Below are 16,450 nucleotides of genomic sequence, written 5' to 3' on the forward strand. Positions count from 1 at the left end.
TTAACTTAGTTTGTGGCGAGTCGTAACGTCGTATGGTGAGTCGTAACGACGTATGGCGAGTCGTAACTTCGTATGGCGAGTCGTAACTTCGTATGGCGAGTCGTAACGTCGTATGACGAGTCGTAACGTTGTATGGCGAGTCGCAACGTTGTATGGCGAGTCGTAACTTCGTATGGCGAGTCGTAACGTTGTATGGCGAGTCGTAACTTCGTATGGCGAGTCGTAACGTTGTATGGCGAGTCGTAACGTTGTATGGCGAGTCGTAACGTTGTATGGCGAGTCGTAACGTTGTATGGCGAGTCGTAACTTCGTATGGCGAGTCGTAACGTCGTATGACGAGTCGTAACGTCGTATGACGAGTCGTAACGTCGTATGGCGAGTCGTAACGTCGTATGACGAGTCGTAACGTCGTATGACGAGTCGTAACGTTGTATTTCGAGTCGTAACGTTGTATGGCGAGTCGGAGCGTCGGGGCGACATCAGCACGATCTTCTTCCGGCGGGCGACTGCCACAGCTCTTCGCAATCAGGCCCTCACATACACATATTGAGCAGCTATCGAAACGGCCTAGAACATTCTCCTGTAAAAGTCTGGTTGCTCCCGGCAATGGTGGACCTACGATGACGTCACATTGGAGGCTTTGTTTTACACTGACACTTTTTTCTTGGGTGCGCGCCGGGTTGCCTGTACCACAGCCTTCGGCATCGCTGAAGCTGGCACTAGCGACACAGTAGTGGACACATCCAAGAATGTTGGGTAAGGGGGGGGGGGGGGGGGGGAGTAACTTCACATCATAACAGTACATTTACATGAGAAAAAAAAACTGTGTCACTACAAACTTGCAGTAATACCGGGTTCAGGTTCTTACCTGGAAATTTCTGTTTCGTGTTGTCCCCAGTACCTTCAAAAGTTAAGGTGACTCCTTAACCGTTCCCTGAACAGCTTTTCAGTATTAAGTGAGCACATGAATAAGCATAATAAAAACAAAATAATGTCAAAATGTTTAATATTCGATTATCTCTTTCATGGGTTTAGAAAAAAAAATTATGCTTGAATGAAACTTCAATTAAAATATAAAATTTATGGGCAAATTTTAGTAAGAAAAACTTAGTATTAACTCCAAAAACGTATTTCATATGTTCAATGCGTAATAACACCTGTATTTCGCGAATAAATCTCATGTCAGGCTTTTACACACATAACTGTAGCTTTTTTCTTAGATGTTTGGCGGATTGCGGGCGTGCAGCAGTACGGTAACTACGTCCTCATTGGCCCCGTCAAGTGGGGGAGAACAGCCTTCACCGACCACAGCCAATAATTACTAGGGTCATGAAAATTTCGCGGAAAGATCCCGAGAGTAGCTAGAAGTTAAAACACTGTAGCATCGTCTGTGTTTCGTGATTCGGTGAGTTACTTTGAGGTGCATGTCGATTGTTACAACAACCAATCACACTAATTCAGTGTGGAAGCAAACTCGTCCTTAGTGGCTCGCGCAAACAAGGCAACGACTTCTCTCGCAGACGGCCGCCAATCACAAGGAAGAAACCGCTGGTGTGGGTATACCATTTTGCAGTCTAGTAGGCGTTCAGATTTGTTCGCGAAAATTTCCTGCCCCTAATAATTACAAGAAAAATCTACAGTGTTTTGTAAAATACCTTGGCACGAAATGCGTTCGCGAAATACAGGTGTCCCTAGCAATGCGTTGTACGCGAGCACCAGGTTATTCCAAATCGCGTGGTTTCTCGAGGAGCCGGCAGGTGGCGGGAGCCACAGAAGTATAAAAAAAGGAACGCGCCCGCGCGCAGGAACAGGATACAATTACAGAGCCGCGGAGAGAGGTCGCGGGCTCGCGGGTCGCCGGCTGCACCTGGCCGCGGCAAATTAAGCGGACCTGTTGAGAGGGGGAGGGGGCTACACACGCGAGGTAGTTCCCCCGTTCGGCCGGTCTCGCCTGGAGACAAGTGCCCCGGCGCACAGTTTTTTTTAATTCATTTTTTTTTATGACGTTGCTCCCCACCCCCCCTTCCTCCTTTCACCCAATATTACCCTCTCCTCTTTTTCCTCGCTCACGCGTCGAAAGTGGGGAGGGGGGGTGTTTCCACGGCAATACCGTTACAAGCCGCTCCAGCTGTCTCGGCACAGGACATGCGCACAAATACGTACTAAGAGACTATGTAATACGGAACGGCGTTCCGGTGTTGTTCCGTCATTCCGACAGATGGCAGGCGATATTCCCGGTATGAACAAAGAATCTGCAGAGACCTGAAAAATTCGCGGGTTCATTTCGTGTTTTGCTAAAATTCAAATAATTATACCTTAGTGCTGCTTCTGCAATTGGTTCACTGTTAATCTGGAGGACTGAGGGCCAATTGGATACCCCTCACTCATAGAAGTGTCGAATCACAGGCCACCCAGTCGAGACGTCTCACAAGTCAGCAGCCAATGAACAGTTGGCATTTGTCCGAGTGTCTAGAGAATATTGGAGTCGATCCTGAAGGTCATTGAACCCGAGAATTTTTCCGGTCTCTAAGTATCTGTTTAGTTAGTTTGGTACCAACATTATGACAACGAATAAAACTTTCTTTCTTCCAAGAAGACCAATTTTATTAATCATTGTACCGTTTTTAAGGGGGAAAATAAACCTTGATTTATAAGAAACTAGTCATGTTTGACTACATATAATATAATATAATGTGTAATTTAACAATTTATATATAAAATATTTTGTAATCACACCGGTAGGGCAATTCACACTCTCGCCTGCGTAATGTTAGTGTATAGCTGTTCGGTGTTAAGTCTCTAGTGTTTGATGCGCACTAACGTTCAGGGCTCCGCCTACCCGGGCACACATTCTGCGTGCAGAGCTTCAGGTAAAAACCACGCGAATTGAGAACCGCTCACTAAAACATCAAGGTGGGGGGGCTCATTTTACTAAAAGCAATTTAAAAATGCGCTTTCTCCAGGCTGGTTTGAACCGCTACTAGGGAAGAGCCTCGGGTGAGCAACTACATGTCGATATACAATGTTTAGGAATACGGTGAGGGCGGGTAAACAGTTTTGTACCGGTTTTTGTTTTGTAAGCTGTCGAGAAAATAGCTAAAACGCTTCTTTAAAACACTCAAGAGACCTATATTACATACACCTTTATGTAAATTTCTAAGCCATATCATGTTACACTCAAATCCCATAGATGTCATGACTAGAGACCTGCCAAATTCGCGGTTTCGATGGCCTTCAGGATAGACTGCACATACATTCGGGCAAATAACGCAAGTTCATTGGCTGCCGACTTGTAAGTCGTCTCAGCTGGTTTGTCTGTGATTCGATCCTTCTTTGGTTGAGGGTTTATAACTGGTTGAGATTCGTCCAGATGAACAGCAAGCCAATAGAAAATTACCTAAGAGGTATATGTGTTTGAATTCTAGCCTAACACCGAATGAATCCGCGAATGTTGCAGGTCTCTAGTCATGACGCGCTATAAGCACCAGCGAGCGTCGCACTTATCATCCCGCCTCACTAACCCACACACACCCCTGACGAGGCGAGTCCCTTAATAAAACCACACTTGTAAACATACAGCAACGGGTTAGGTGAAGGGAGGGGGGAGTAAAGAGGAGATTCTTACTGCATCACATACAGATATCTGCACGACGTCTTATATTTTACACTGCGTTAAAGAACTCTACATTGATGAGAATTAGCAGAGAAAAGACAGAAGAAAAGTTTTTTTTAATGAGTGAAAAATGTAGCAGGAACCAAACTTTATTACCAGCAACGTATACAAAAAAAAAATTCTGAACCATAGATTACACAAGTTGTATGTGTTTCAGGATCAGTTCTATTGCACTAGACGTTTCATTTTAATTATTAATAAGAATCAATAAATATGCTTAATTTTTATTTTAGTTTATACATTTTTTAATTATTTATTCATTGCTGCCATGGCTGGCCAATCACCGAACACAGCACACGATGCATGCAACCCTTTCTGCATGGCTGAAACCCAGCATGATTAGGCGTATAAGCTTCTTCCAGGGACGCATATAGAGTCTACCCTAGACCTGACCCATCCCAAAAAATACACTTAGTTTAAGTTAGGTTAGGAAAAAAATATTTAAAAAAAATTGGTGTTCTTAAAAATTTTTTTGTCCTTCGTACCGAGTTTCTTTCAAGCATTTTTTAAATTTTAGCTTTATATTTTAGGCCGATACAGCTTATTTTGCTACCCAGTTTTCCAACCACCGTAACTTCAACTTTATAACAGACACCCACTCCATAGACTAATTAATACCTTCGTTGTTGTTTTTTTACGTCACATTGTTATGCATGTCAGTCTAGAGCTGCAATGGTCGTCGAAACACTTTCATTACCGACCGACCGACCTGGTGGCTCGTGTATTGGATGCGTGCCTGCACAGGGAGAATGGTTTAATGGTTTGAGCGGAAAAGATGGTGCTGGGGGGGGGGGGGAAGGAACCCGTAACCCTCGTCACGTGATGGTGACGCGTCAGCCAACGATCGCGGCCGCAGATGTCTGCTGATGGAGCACATCAGCCACACACGCTGAAGTCAGCGTTCGTGGAGCATTGCCACACTCGCCGCAGCCATGGCGCTCGACCCGCGCTGCTTGCTCTACAGTCTGCCTCACGCTTGGATTGCAGCTACAGAGTAAATGCCGAAGACTGTTGCCAGATCGATACTACCTGTTTTTTTTTTTTTTTAATTTTTTATTCATATTTTGTAGGCCATCGTTATCCATAATACGTTTTAATATTATTGAAGTTATACTTCTAATGCGACTTCCAACAAGGTTGCGTTAAACGTTTAACGCTCCTGGGAAGAGGGAATAGAAAGAGACAGAGCGAGAATGAATGCGTGGCACTCGAACGCATGCGCGAGTGTTAGCAACGAGTAGCGTCCAATATTCCAACGAACTAAGTAGAGAGTAAGAAAAAAATAAAGATCCTGACAGTTTGTAGTGTCGCCATATTTGTTTCAATTTTCAATACCCTTTTTGTATATATTACAATTTAAATTGCAGAAAAAAATCATGTTTCATAGACACATAAATAGTGAGTGTGTGTCATGTATCTATGTCCACGATGTCTCGCCGCGTCAATTTTCTCCTTGGGGCGAACCCGTCCGCTTAATTAAATAAACAGCTTTTATCGTTGAATAATTTCATGATTTATTATAGTTTGATTTGATACAATATGATTTCACTAAAAATAAATTTCTACCCCTTCCTATTTTCATTTCAACATTACGAAGTTTCACTTCTTCCGCTCGGAGGGACTCCACGCACTATTTTTGCATTGAATTAAAAACTATTTTTTAATGATACCAAATAAGTATAACTTCTCACGCGCGTACCTAAGTACACGCACCCATATTTTTTTAATTATACTATTTCTTGATTTTTCTAAGACCATTACATAGTGTCTACTGACAGTATTAAAACAGCTGTAGTGATTCTAACAGTAAAAATTATTAATTATTATCTCACATGATACATTATTTTTAGCAGCCAGTCACTATAAATAACAATGCATTCCATACAAGCGTGCGCTATGCAAAATAGCAAAAACAATTTAACATTAAATGATGTGAACAAATTTTTAACAAAAAACTGTTGAAACCGAGATGGCGTCTTTGAATTGCGTCTTCTTGGAAATAAAGTAAATAAATACTGTCTTTATGAAATACCTATCGGAAAATGTATTTCCACAATTCTCATTACAAAATACAATATTACAAAATATAATTTTTCAGATACATTTAAAATAAAATAAAAAATTATTTAAATTACGAAGTTGTGTCTGGAACTTTTGCACTCTACGGCGTGCATCTGGCAACAGAGCGCACCGATACAAGGACAGCGCTGCATGGGAAAGAGAAAGCAAACGCCCATTTAAATGCGCACTGCAATTCAAGTATGAGATGCGCTGTAGCTTTGGAACCACACTACATACTTCCTTTGACAAGGATGTAGGATGGTGTAGGCCTGGTGATGGGGGGGGGGGGGGAGTGATGGGGGAAAAGGGGGGGGGGGGGTGGGGGGCAACAAGAGCGAATGTTCCAGACTCGGCAACGAAGCGTGCGTAACCTTGACGGAGCGGAAACTTGTTTCGTCGTGTTCGGTCACCTGCACTTTCCCAGGAGTCCCCGGGGTTGCCGCGCGCCGTCACGACGTGACCTGCTCTGGGAGTGACGACTGCCCCCGGTGGTCACGATTCCGGGTCGCCCCGGATCCCGAGCCGTTGAAACCGGCGAGAGAGGAGGAAAAGGCGTGATGGACGCGGTGCTTTGCTTTGGAGCGGCGTTACCCATCATTCCACTCCATATAATTTTTTAAATCTATTTTAGCGACACCACGGGACTTACATCTGACAAATTTTATTTTTTAATGACAACTACTTATGATAACTATCTGCAAATAAATATACTTCAATATATTAATAATTACACTTTGCATACGTTTTTCGTGATTTTCCTCAAATCTCTTGGAGTGGATAAATGCAGTTTTGCAGTTCACCTACTCGTATTATTTTAACGAGTTTATAAAGTTTGCAAGGAAGTTTCAACAAAAAAGTGTACATACAGCATGTAAAGTCAGGAAAAGTCTATAGGCTAATTAAACATGGTCCTAATTTAAAAAAAAAGTGTCACAGTTTTCGAGTATTAGGCATTTAACAAAAAAAACTCACCTTTGCACCAAATTATTAGATACTGTGACAAATTGTTTTGCTACGCAAGCATAAATAACACTATTATTGATAACAATTCACTATAAAATCAAACCTGCTATAATTTAAAGGGGGAATTCTTTGCACGACTTATGCAGCAACAATTTATTATCGGGCAAATATTCACACTGTAAGAATACAACTTTTTTCTAATCCAACAATATATTTGCTTTAATTAACCATCCTTCAAATAACTTGCTAAGTTAGCAAATTAATTTTTTTTACTGAATGACTAGTCAGATTTACCCGATTAAAATATTTTTGTTCGCACAAATGTTTCACATAATTTATTTTACCTTAAAAGTATAGCATGTTTGATCTTACTTTGAATTGTTATCAATGGAAAGGTTATTTATGATACCGTCACAGTGTTTAATAACTTGTAATAAGTTCAGGGTGGAGATTTAGAAACTTTTGAAAAAATTCGTAACAACCGAAAACTTCGACACTTTTTGAATTTTGATTTTTAGATTCAGAATCGTAATTTACTGGCTTACATATCTACTGTCCTTGGCTTGATGGTATGCAATAGTCGCCTACGTAACAAAGTTAGAAAATTTAGAGGATTGTCTTAAATTCACGAACTTGTAATTGAGTGTTAACGACGTTGCTATGATTAAGATAATTTTTTTTTTAAAAATATTAATAACATGTTTAGCTGGATAAATATTATTTGTAGCGTGCAAAAAAAAAATAATACACGTCCGAACTGCTCTGATACACTATAGAAGTGTACTTTAATACAGGGACACACCACAACGCCGAACGTACAATAACGCCGAAAACCATAACGCCGAATACCAAATAATTGACTAGAACGCCGGCAGCTAGAAAACTGCTGTGTACCACAACGCCGAATTACCACTACGCCGAAATACATTAACGCCGAAAAATGTCATTGCAGGACTGCCACAAAGGTTAGGTTAGGTAAGGTTAGCACACAAATTATTTTTTTTTTATTTTGCTCCTGTGACCCCCTCCACCCCTCACCCCCGCAGCAACATTTTACGGCGTTACTGTATTTCGGCGTTGTGGTACACAGCAGTTTTCTAGCATTCGGCGTTTCGGTCAATTTGGCATTCGGCTTTATGGTATTCGGCGTTATTGTACGTTCGGCGTTGTGGTAACGACCCCTTTAATACTCGGCCACGGCCGAAATAACGCGATGACGTGTTTCTGTTTAATCTCAGGTGCGTTTCCGTCGACGTCACCTCTCTGTCTGTCTGTCTCTCTCTCTCTCGCTCTCTCTCTCTCTCTCTCTCTCTCTCTCTCTCTGGTGACTCATGGCCACCTCTGGGCCGGGTGCGTTTACCCCTTGTTGACTCATCAGCCGGGAGGAGCGAAACGAGCGTCGTCGTCGCTAATTGCAGCGGCAGTTTCGCATCCCGACGGCCCGCCACGTTCGAAAAAAAAAAAAAACACGCGCCACGCGCCGGGGGCCGATGAGGTAATCTCTCCTTAACGGTTTCCAACCCGCGACCGGACTAGATACTCTGGGTTGAACGTCTCACACGCCGTCATGCCGGTTGTATCGTGTTCTCGTCGTTAGCACTTTCCCGAGGGCTATCTTCCTGCGAATAGTACATCGGCCATGGCGCTACTGTGCAACATTATTTCGGCTCAAATTTGCTGAAACCGATCTTATGCCACCCCTTCCCCCCCACCTACCCGAGCACACACATGGTGTGCGCAGTTTCAGAAGAAACGAACGCGATTTGTAAACTGCTCGAGATATCCGAGTGGGGACTGTTTACGTAAAAAGCATTTAAGAATTCTCCCGAGGGCAGATAAGAAGTTTTCTTTCAGGATAAAGTTTTTAAAAACTTTTATAAGAGTTAAAAATGGCTAAAAGGCGTGTTTCCAGAGTAATATTTTAGGCATGAAACAACTGGGTACAGATATTCTTGAAAGCACCTTTATTTTCATTTCACCGTCATTTTACATATAACGCTACGGTCTCCGCTCAAATTTCACAATTTTTCCTATGCACGACGAAATTTAATGTAACATAATGCTGAGCGTGATAAATATGCGCATATTGTGTTTTAAACCACATTTAATGACGCAAATCACACTTGTTTCTGCACCCGCCGCTAGAATTCACTGCCGGAGCAGCTACGTCAACTATGGAATCATTTGATTAGCGGACCGAAATTTTAAACTATAATGAAACGGCTGCTATAAAATAAGTAAATTTTTTGAAAAGGTATTTTATTAAAACACTGCGCAGCTTGTTAGAATTCATTAACAGTTAATGCTATTTATGTTTCCCTTTGGCTTAGCGAACTTTGGCCACAGGTGGCAGCAGCGTGGTTACACATTTCCGTCCCATGCGACGTCCGTTCCGTTCTCGAAATTACTCGGGCCAGATGCCGAATACCGAGAGCTAAGATGTTACACATAATAAATACCTGTGGATGCACGAACTCGGATTATTCAGGCGTCTGACTCGGGGCCTGTGAATCTTATCCACCCGCCGCCGCTGTGAAGCCTTCTTTTCACAGACGAGAGAGCCAAACGTCCGATCGTGCATCTTCGGTTTTTTTTTCTATTTTTTTGTAATACATATGGTGGTGTTGATAAAAGGAAAGACCATAATCAAGGCAACGGTATTTATTTGTACGCCGCCATATTTTTCGTGTGCCGTGTGTCCATGAATGTTTATTTTGGACAACTCATGATAACTAATGGTCAATTAGGTTAGGTTAGCTGTATTATAAATACTTTAAAACATTGTGGACGGTTGATTTGGTTAGGATAGCTACATTAAAGATACTGTGAAATCATGTAAAAGATTTCCTAGCGCTGGATAGCTACATATTAAAAAGTTATTTGCTAAGCAACCATAAAATGTTATTACAGTATTTTAATGTAGCTATACTTACATAATACAACCAACCATCTACAATGTTTTAAAGTATTTATAATGTAGCTAACCTATCCTAATCGACCGCAAAATTTAATGCCACACCGGTTTATACAATGAGATAGAACGGCGTATGACTTATGAGTAGGGCCATGAAAATTTCGCGGAAAGATCCCGAGAGTAGCTAGAAGTTAAAACACTGTAGCATCGTCTGTGTTTCGTGATTGGGTGAGTTACTTTGAGGTGCATGTCGATTGTTACAACAACCAATCACACTAATTCAGTGTGGAAGCAAACTCGTCCTTAGTGGCTCGCGCAAACAAGGCAACGACTTCTCTCGCAGGACGGCCGCCAATCACAAGGAAGAAACCGCTGGTGCGGGTATACCATGTTGCAGTCTAGTAGGCGTTCAGATTTGTTCGCGAAAATTTCCTGCCCCTACGTATGAGTAAGCTACATCCCAAATAAATACACCGTGTTGTGGTACGGAAAAAAAAAAGCGAGCATGAACTTCGGGGAACTTCTGGTGTGGCTCTCTCGCAGTGGCGGATTCATAAGGGGGGGGGGGGGGGGGGCGCCCCCCCCCCCTTGACCAGGGCAGCCCAGCACCAAGCATGGTTCTTGGCAAGGGGAGGGCGCGCACCCGGCCGCCGATGTTATACAATACACATTCATACACTTACCTTTCACGACTTCATGTCTTGGAAACAGTTTGAATAAGGTTTTATTAAGCTTCGCATGTGACTAGAATCTTTAGTTTTTCTGTAGTGATTTTGACATTTGTATACTGCACAATTGGCCATTTTAACTACATATAGCACACAATTATGCACCAACAACAGCAAATATTCGGGCGAGACGTAAATGAAACGGATAGAGCTTGGAAAAAGATCTCTGGCTGCATCCAAGCAACCAAGGTGACGTAACAAGGGAGTGTGTGGAAGAGGTGGACCTGCGCCCCCCCCCCCCCTTGAGATTTTTCTGTATCCGCCACTGCTCTCTCGTCTGTGAAATGAAGGCTTCCCGCCGCCGCTGCCCAGGATAACTTGACGCTCCTGACGGGCGTCGGGACGCGTGATGGATGGGGCGCCCCTCCTTATCACGGGCAAGCGCCACCACCCGACTCGCCGAGCGAATTCTCCCGCTACGAGTTCCGGTGTTAATCACCGCATCGCAATTAAAAAAAAAAAAAAAAAAAAAAACCGAATAATCTACCGGCGCACTGGCTGTGTGTGAAAAGCCCAGGCTCCAATTATACTCGGGCCATAAATCTCCTTCCATGTTTAACTACTATTTTTTTTGCGAGAATTCCTGAACGCAATGAAAGAGGTAAAGTAAAATATGGAGGGGAAAAAAAAAAAATTAAAAAATCGGAACATTGATTTCTTTTTTCTTTCTTTTTCATCGGTCATGCCCCAGTGGTTTATAACGTTTTAAAATAGTTTTCTTTGTATTACCGGCGAGAACGTAGACTGTAGTGTAGCTCACTATTGAGAGTTGATAAATGTAGTTACTTTATTTCCTTTCGTGTGCAGACAGTAGTATGGTCTGGGACAGAATTTTTAAAATTGCGATAAAAAAAAGGTTTAAAATTTATTGATATATTAAACCGGTTGGCAATTGCCCTCCTTTACGGGTCAAAACACCCTTGATTAATTCATTTGCGTTAAAAATCTGCCGACTGAATTAATTATGCATGCATACCACTTCTGCAATTATTTATATATTGGCCTTAATGAAGTGACTAAATTAAATTTTTGTTCTCTTGTGTATGGAACACGATATAATTTTGCATTATGGAGTGGTTCTGCCGTAGCCAAATGTATTCGTAAAATAATTAATTTGCACCTAAAAATTAGGAAAATTAGGAAACGAACGGAAGTGTTTCAAGTTTAATGTGCCTCGAAAAATTCAAATACGATGGTTGTTCCAATCGAGTGGAAGAGAGATAGATGCGGCGCAAGCGTACAGTGAGCGTAACGGGACACAGCGTAACGGGACAAGGTGCGTTAAAAGGACACTTTTTTATTGCGTGCAGTCGGCGTTCATCGATTTATTAGACGTTGTCACGTCAAAAAAAAAAAGCAGGAACAAACAGTCGCCGACTGCACCACGACGAGGAGACGGACAGTGAAGAACCTCACGTCTGTGGCGAGCAGAACTGGGGACCCCGCTGCGCTGCTCTGGTGGAAGTGCGCGCGCAGACGTATCGGGTGCCGCCAATGGGGGCGCCAGCTGGCAGGATGCGGGACCCCCCTCCCCCCACACGACACGACACGCCACAAAGTCCACCGGCCCCTCGACAGCCGATAACCGGGGCCTTGAATGCGCCCGCGGCCGGGTGTCGCGTTGCGCGCGCGCTCAGCACCTCTGCAAAGAGGTTGTCAGGCTGGTGGAGGGGGAGACCACCGTAGTCAACTGTGCCTGGCTGAGCGCGCGTACGATCTCTCTGGAACCACGAGGGCGCAGAAGGCGACGCCGTCTTGCGAATCACACGTCCCACAGCCCCTATCGCGCCAGGCACCGAACTGGCGTTGCCGTCTTCTCGTCTGTGGGACCTTTGAATATATATACTGTATAGAAGTCGCCAGCCCAGGTTAAAATTTCTAATACGGTTTTGAGGTAGTTGGTTAATTCACCGCCGCAATCGCCACCATCTCTAGGGCATCGACTTGTGGTGGTCCCTAGCGGACAAGTGTCGAACTCTTCAAACACCCCTTCCCCCTCCCGCTGAACGACCTTGAGCTGCAGTGAATGATAGATGGGGGGTGCGGGGAATGACTGCGGGCGACAGAGCTGCGCTCTAACGCGTAAATAACAACTAAGACGATACAGGGCGTTACGGCAGTGCACTGCAGCGGTGAAGTTCCCAAGCTGCTCATCATACGCTTCTGAAAAACGTAGAGTAAATCCTATCCACTCGCGACTTCTATACAGTATATATATTCAAAGGTGGGACTGAAAGTGGAGACTTAATTTATTTTTATGCCGGAATATTAATAGAAAATGGCGCCATGCACTTCTCTACACCACTTAGAATACCGTGTTTAGAGTTTTCACACCTCTAATCGTCCGCAAAAACACCCGTCTCGAGTGTTTTTCACTCTCTAAATAAAATTCATGTTATAAGACGAAACCATGAAACGAAACTCGTGTAGACGAGTGCAACGGCTATAAAATGCTTTTACTTTATCAGAGACTTTCAATATACCAGCCAGGCCGACACCTTTTAAGGTCCCTAAACCACGCGATTTGAAAACTGCTCGAGATCCTCGAGTGGTGTATGTTTGCGAAAAGAATTTGAGAATGCGCTGAGGACGAATACTGCATTTTTTTCAAAAGTGAAAATGACAAAAACGCGTTTTTTCAGAATAATTGTTAGACACGAAACGCCCGGTAAAGATATTTCAGATCTCCCAAAGGCACTGCATTACAACTTCATCTTAATTTCTCCACCATTTATTGTTATGGTAACCGCTCAAATTTCGTAGTTTCGCCATGCACGACGAGAAGACTGCGTGCCAGTCCCAGAGCCTTGCGCTTAGAGGCGACACCGCGGTAGAAGCACCAGCGAGATTCGCACTTATCATCCCGCCTCACCAACACAGATACACCGCTGACCAGGCCAATGACTAGGATAACCCCTAGAGCACGAGAGTTAGGGATCTAAAGACGCCATATTGATTTCAAAATGTATTACACCAAAACACTTATGAGTGGTTTAATATTAAAAATTAACACAAGGGACGGGCAACTTTCTAGAGCCCTGAACCAAAAATTTTCATTCTTATATTCCTTTTTTAGTTAATTTTTTGAGGAAAAAGAATGTGGCCGGCAGGGCCACATTTTTACTTGTAATTTATTTTTGTTGCTGGTCTCTAGTTTTATATGGTTTTTTATTTCACGTATTTTTACGCTTTTTTAATAAATGTTAATTTATCTGTAAATTTTTTTAATTATATTTGTTTCTGTTAATTAGTTATACGCCTTTTGGTAGCTATCGATTATGAGTTTAAGAACATCGATTGTGTTTCACGTAATTACCACTTGGCGAGCGCCCGGCGGTTGGCTGATGACGTCAGACATTCGGCTTGCCGGGAAGAAAAAATCAGCTGGGCCGGCGAGGGAGTGCGTGCCGAGCGAGCGTCGAGGAGAGAGCCATGTGACGGCGCGGACTGGTGTGCCGGAGGGCAACGGGCGACGAAGAATATTGGGATGGAGGCTCCACGCTGGGTGACAGGGCAAATGGATTGCCCTGTGATACAGAAGAAATCAAGGTAAAGAGAGGCCGCGATTTTGATTTTTACCCTCGTGGTGCTGCACTGGTTTTTGGCAAACCTAGTGAACTGTGTATTTTCCCATACTAAATTTTATTTGGACGGAACTTTTATTAGCCAGTTTGGTGAAGAGGCCCATTTGTTTTCACACGTTGTTCCAGTGTGGGATTTTCTTAAAAAAGGTCGCCCGTTTGCCTGTAGTTGCAATAAAAGTATAAGTTTGGAAGAAACGAACATTTTGCAATTTGTTTTTGAGACTTTGTCATCGGAATTTGCATACGTAAAGTTGGCATTTAGCTAATATATCAGCTTGTGCAGTATTATTAAATGTATGCGATCGGTATTGGACTACATGCGCAGCCTGATGTTGGTTGGTGCGGCCATTCTACGTTTTTATAAAATCATTGGCAAGTTAATAAAGAAGTAAGACTTTGTTTGAAGCTGATGATAAATACTTCTGTGGTAACATGGTTATGTTACGTGAAGAGTTTTTGCTACATTTCCCTTAAAAATAAGATAATTTTTTTTTGGTCATCATTCACGCCTTTGTGAATTCGTACCTATGGCCCGGCGTGGCATTAGACTCTGGAGTTGGTGAGGAAGGTCAGGAAGCCAGCGCACGCCTAGGATATTAACTTTGTTTTTTTTGGCAAGTCTTTAGCAACGAACATCTGAAGAAAGACTAAACCGTTGATTGAGAGTTTAAGAACTTTATTTAAATAATTTGTTTGTACTTCAGTATTATTTTTGTAGATTTTTTATATATTTGTATTGATTGTCTTGTTTGATTTTTGGTATTAGGGCAGTCAGTAAATTTTGATATTTTATAGTGGCCACGCCTCACGCCCTTATATATTTTTATACTTGTTGTTATCAGTATTTATATTTTTACGATTTTTTAAAGGTTATTGTTAGTATCGCAAATGGGGATAAGATGCTGCCATTATTAACGTCAGCTTTTGTAACTAAGCTTGTATGGTTATGTATAGTAAAAATTATTTTTGCAAATTTCTATTTTTTAATAACATACGTCCAAAGTCTTGCCTCTTGTTTGTTTAATGGTTACTCTGCTATTATATCCTTTAAATTTTTTTGGCCTGACCCCTGGGCAGTGGTGTGGGGAATTTATATTGTTTAGCTTTTTATGCCTGGTTTTAATATTTATTTTTTCCCTTCGCGCCCAGAGTGAGTCGGGGACGCAACCCCTCTTCCAATTAAGGAGGAAGAAGGGTTTCAACCTGCGCAACTCTGCTAGGCAGAGACTTTGGACTTTTGCGATTTTGCTGACTTTTTTGATTTTTTTAATAATGGCAGTTTCTTGGATTTATAAACTTCCCAAAGAACAGGTTTACGCTAATTTGCAAGCAGCGGGAGTAGAGAGTGGTCTGGAGGATGACATTGATACCTTACGCAGGAAATTAAGTACCCACATTAAAGAAGGGAGGAAAAAACCTGTTGAGGAAAATGTGGAGAATTCGGAGATCAGCCAAGTAAATTCATTGAATACTGCTATGCAAAGTAAATTACTTTTCAAAGAACTGGATAGGTTGCCATCTTTATGTTCCGGTGGGCCAAGTGATTTAATAAAGTTTTGCTTGGGAGTAGATAGTTTGAAAACTAATTGTTGTTTACAAAATGAGCAAGAATTGTTAAGGTGTATTTCGACTAAATGTAGCGGGATCGCTAGAGACGTGATTACGTCAGGTATAAATAAGTCTGTTGGATGGTCGGTAGTGAAAGAGAATTTGTGGGAATATTTGTGCCCTAAGAGGGTGAAGGACGATCTAATTAAGGAATTGATTTTCCGTTTTCAACGGGAAAATGAAAGCACCTTAGAATTTATACAGGATATTAGAAATCACGTTAATGTATTTGGTCTGCAGTTAGATGATCACCGTTTTGTAGCTATTATTTTGGAAAATCTAAATCCTGCCATCAGACACGAATGCGCATTTATTGGCAGACCTAATAGTGTGGAGGAACTCAACACTTGGGCTATCCAGGTAGATAATATTTTTTACGCTAAATGTGAATTCGATAAGTGTAAAGGCAAAATCAATTTTAAACCGGTTTGTTTTAAAACGCCGGGTAATGAAAAAATTGATAAGACTTGTTTTAAGTGTAATAAGGTAGGGCATTTTGCTAAGGATTGCTCGGTTTCGGAGGTTAATAAATTTGTTTGTGGTTTTTGTGGCAAATATGGTCATTTAGAAAAATTTTGCTTTAAAAAGAAACCGGAGCAGGAAAGACACAAGACATGTTTTAGGTGTGGCAGCATGGACCATTTGATAAAAAAATGTAATCGCAAGAAAAAATTAGTTTGTGGTTTTTGTAATAAAGATGGTCATAATAGCGGGAAATGTAATTTCCGTAAGGAAGTTAAGAAATATCGATTTAACAATAAGCATAGTTTGGCGGTCATTCAGGCAAAAAGAGGTTTATGTGTCAAAGTTTGGTTGTATGATCGTGAGATAGAAGCTTTACTTGATACGGGGGCTAGTTGTAGTTTCATCCAGCAGAAATTTTTGAGTAATTTGGTGCGCGATCATAAATTTTTGAAAA

Source organism: Bacillus rossius, chromosome 6 (assembly GCF_032445375.1).
Source record: "Bacillus rossius redtenbacheri isolate Brsri chromosome 6, Brsri_v3, whole genome shotgun sequence".
Taxonomy (NCBI): Eukaryota; Metazoa; Arthropoda; class Insecta; order Phasmatodea; family Bacillidae; genus Bacillus; species Bacillus rossius.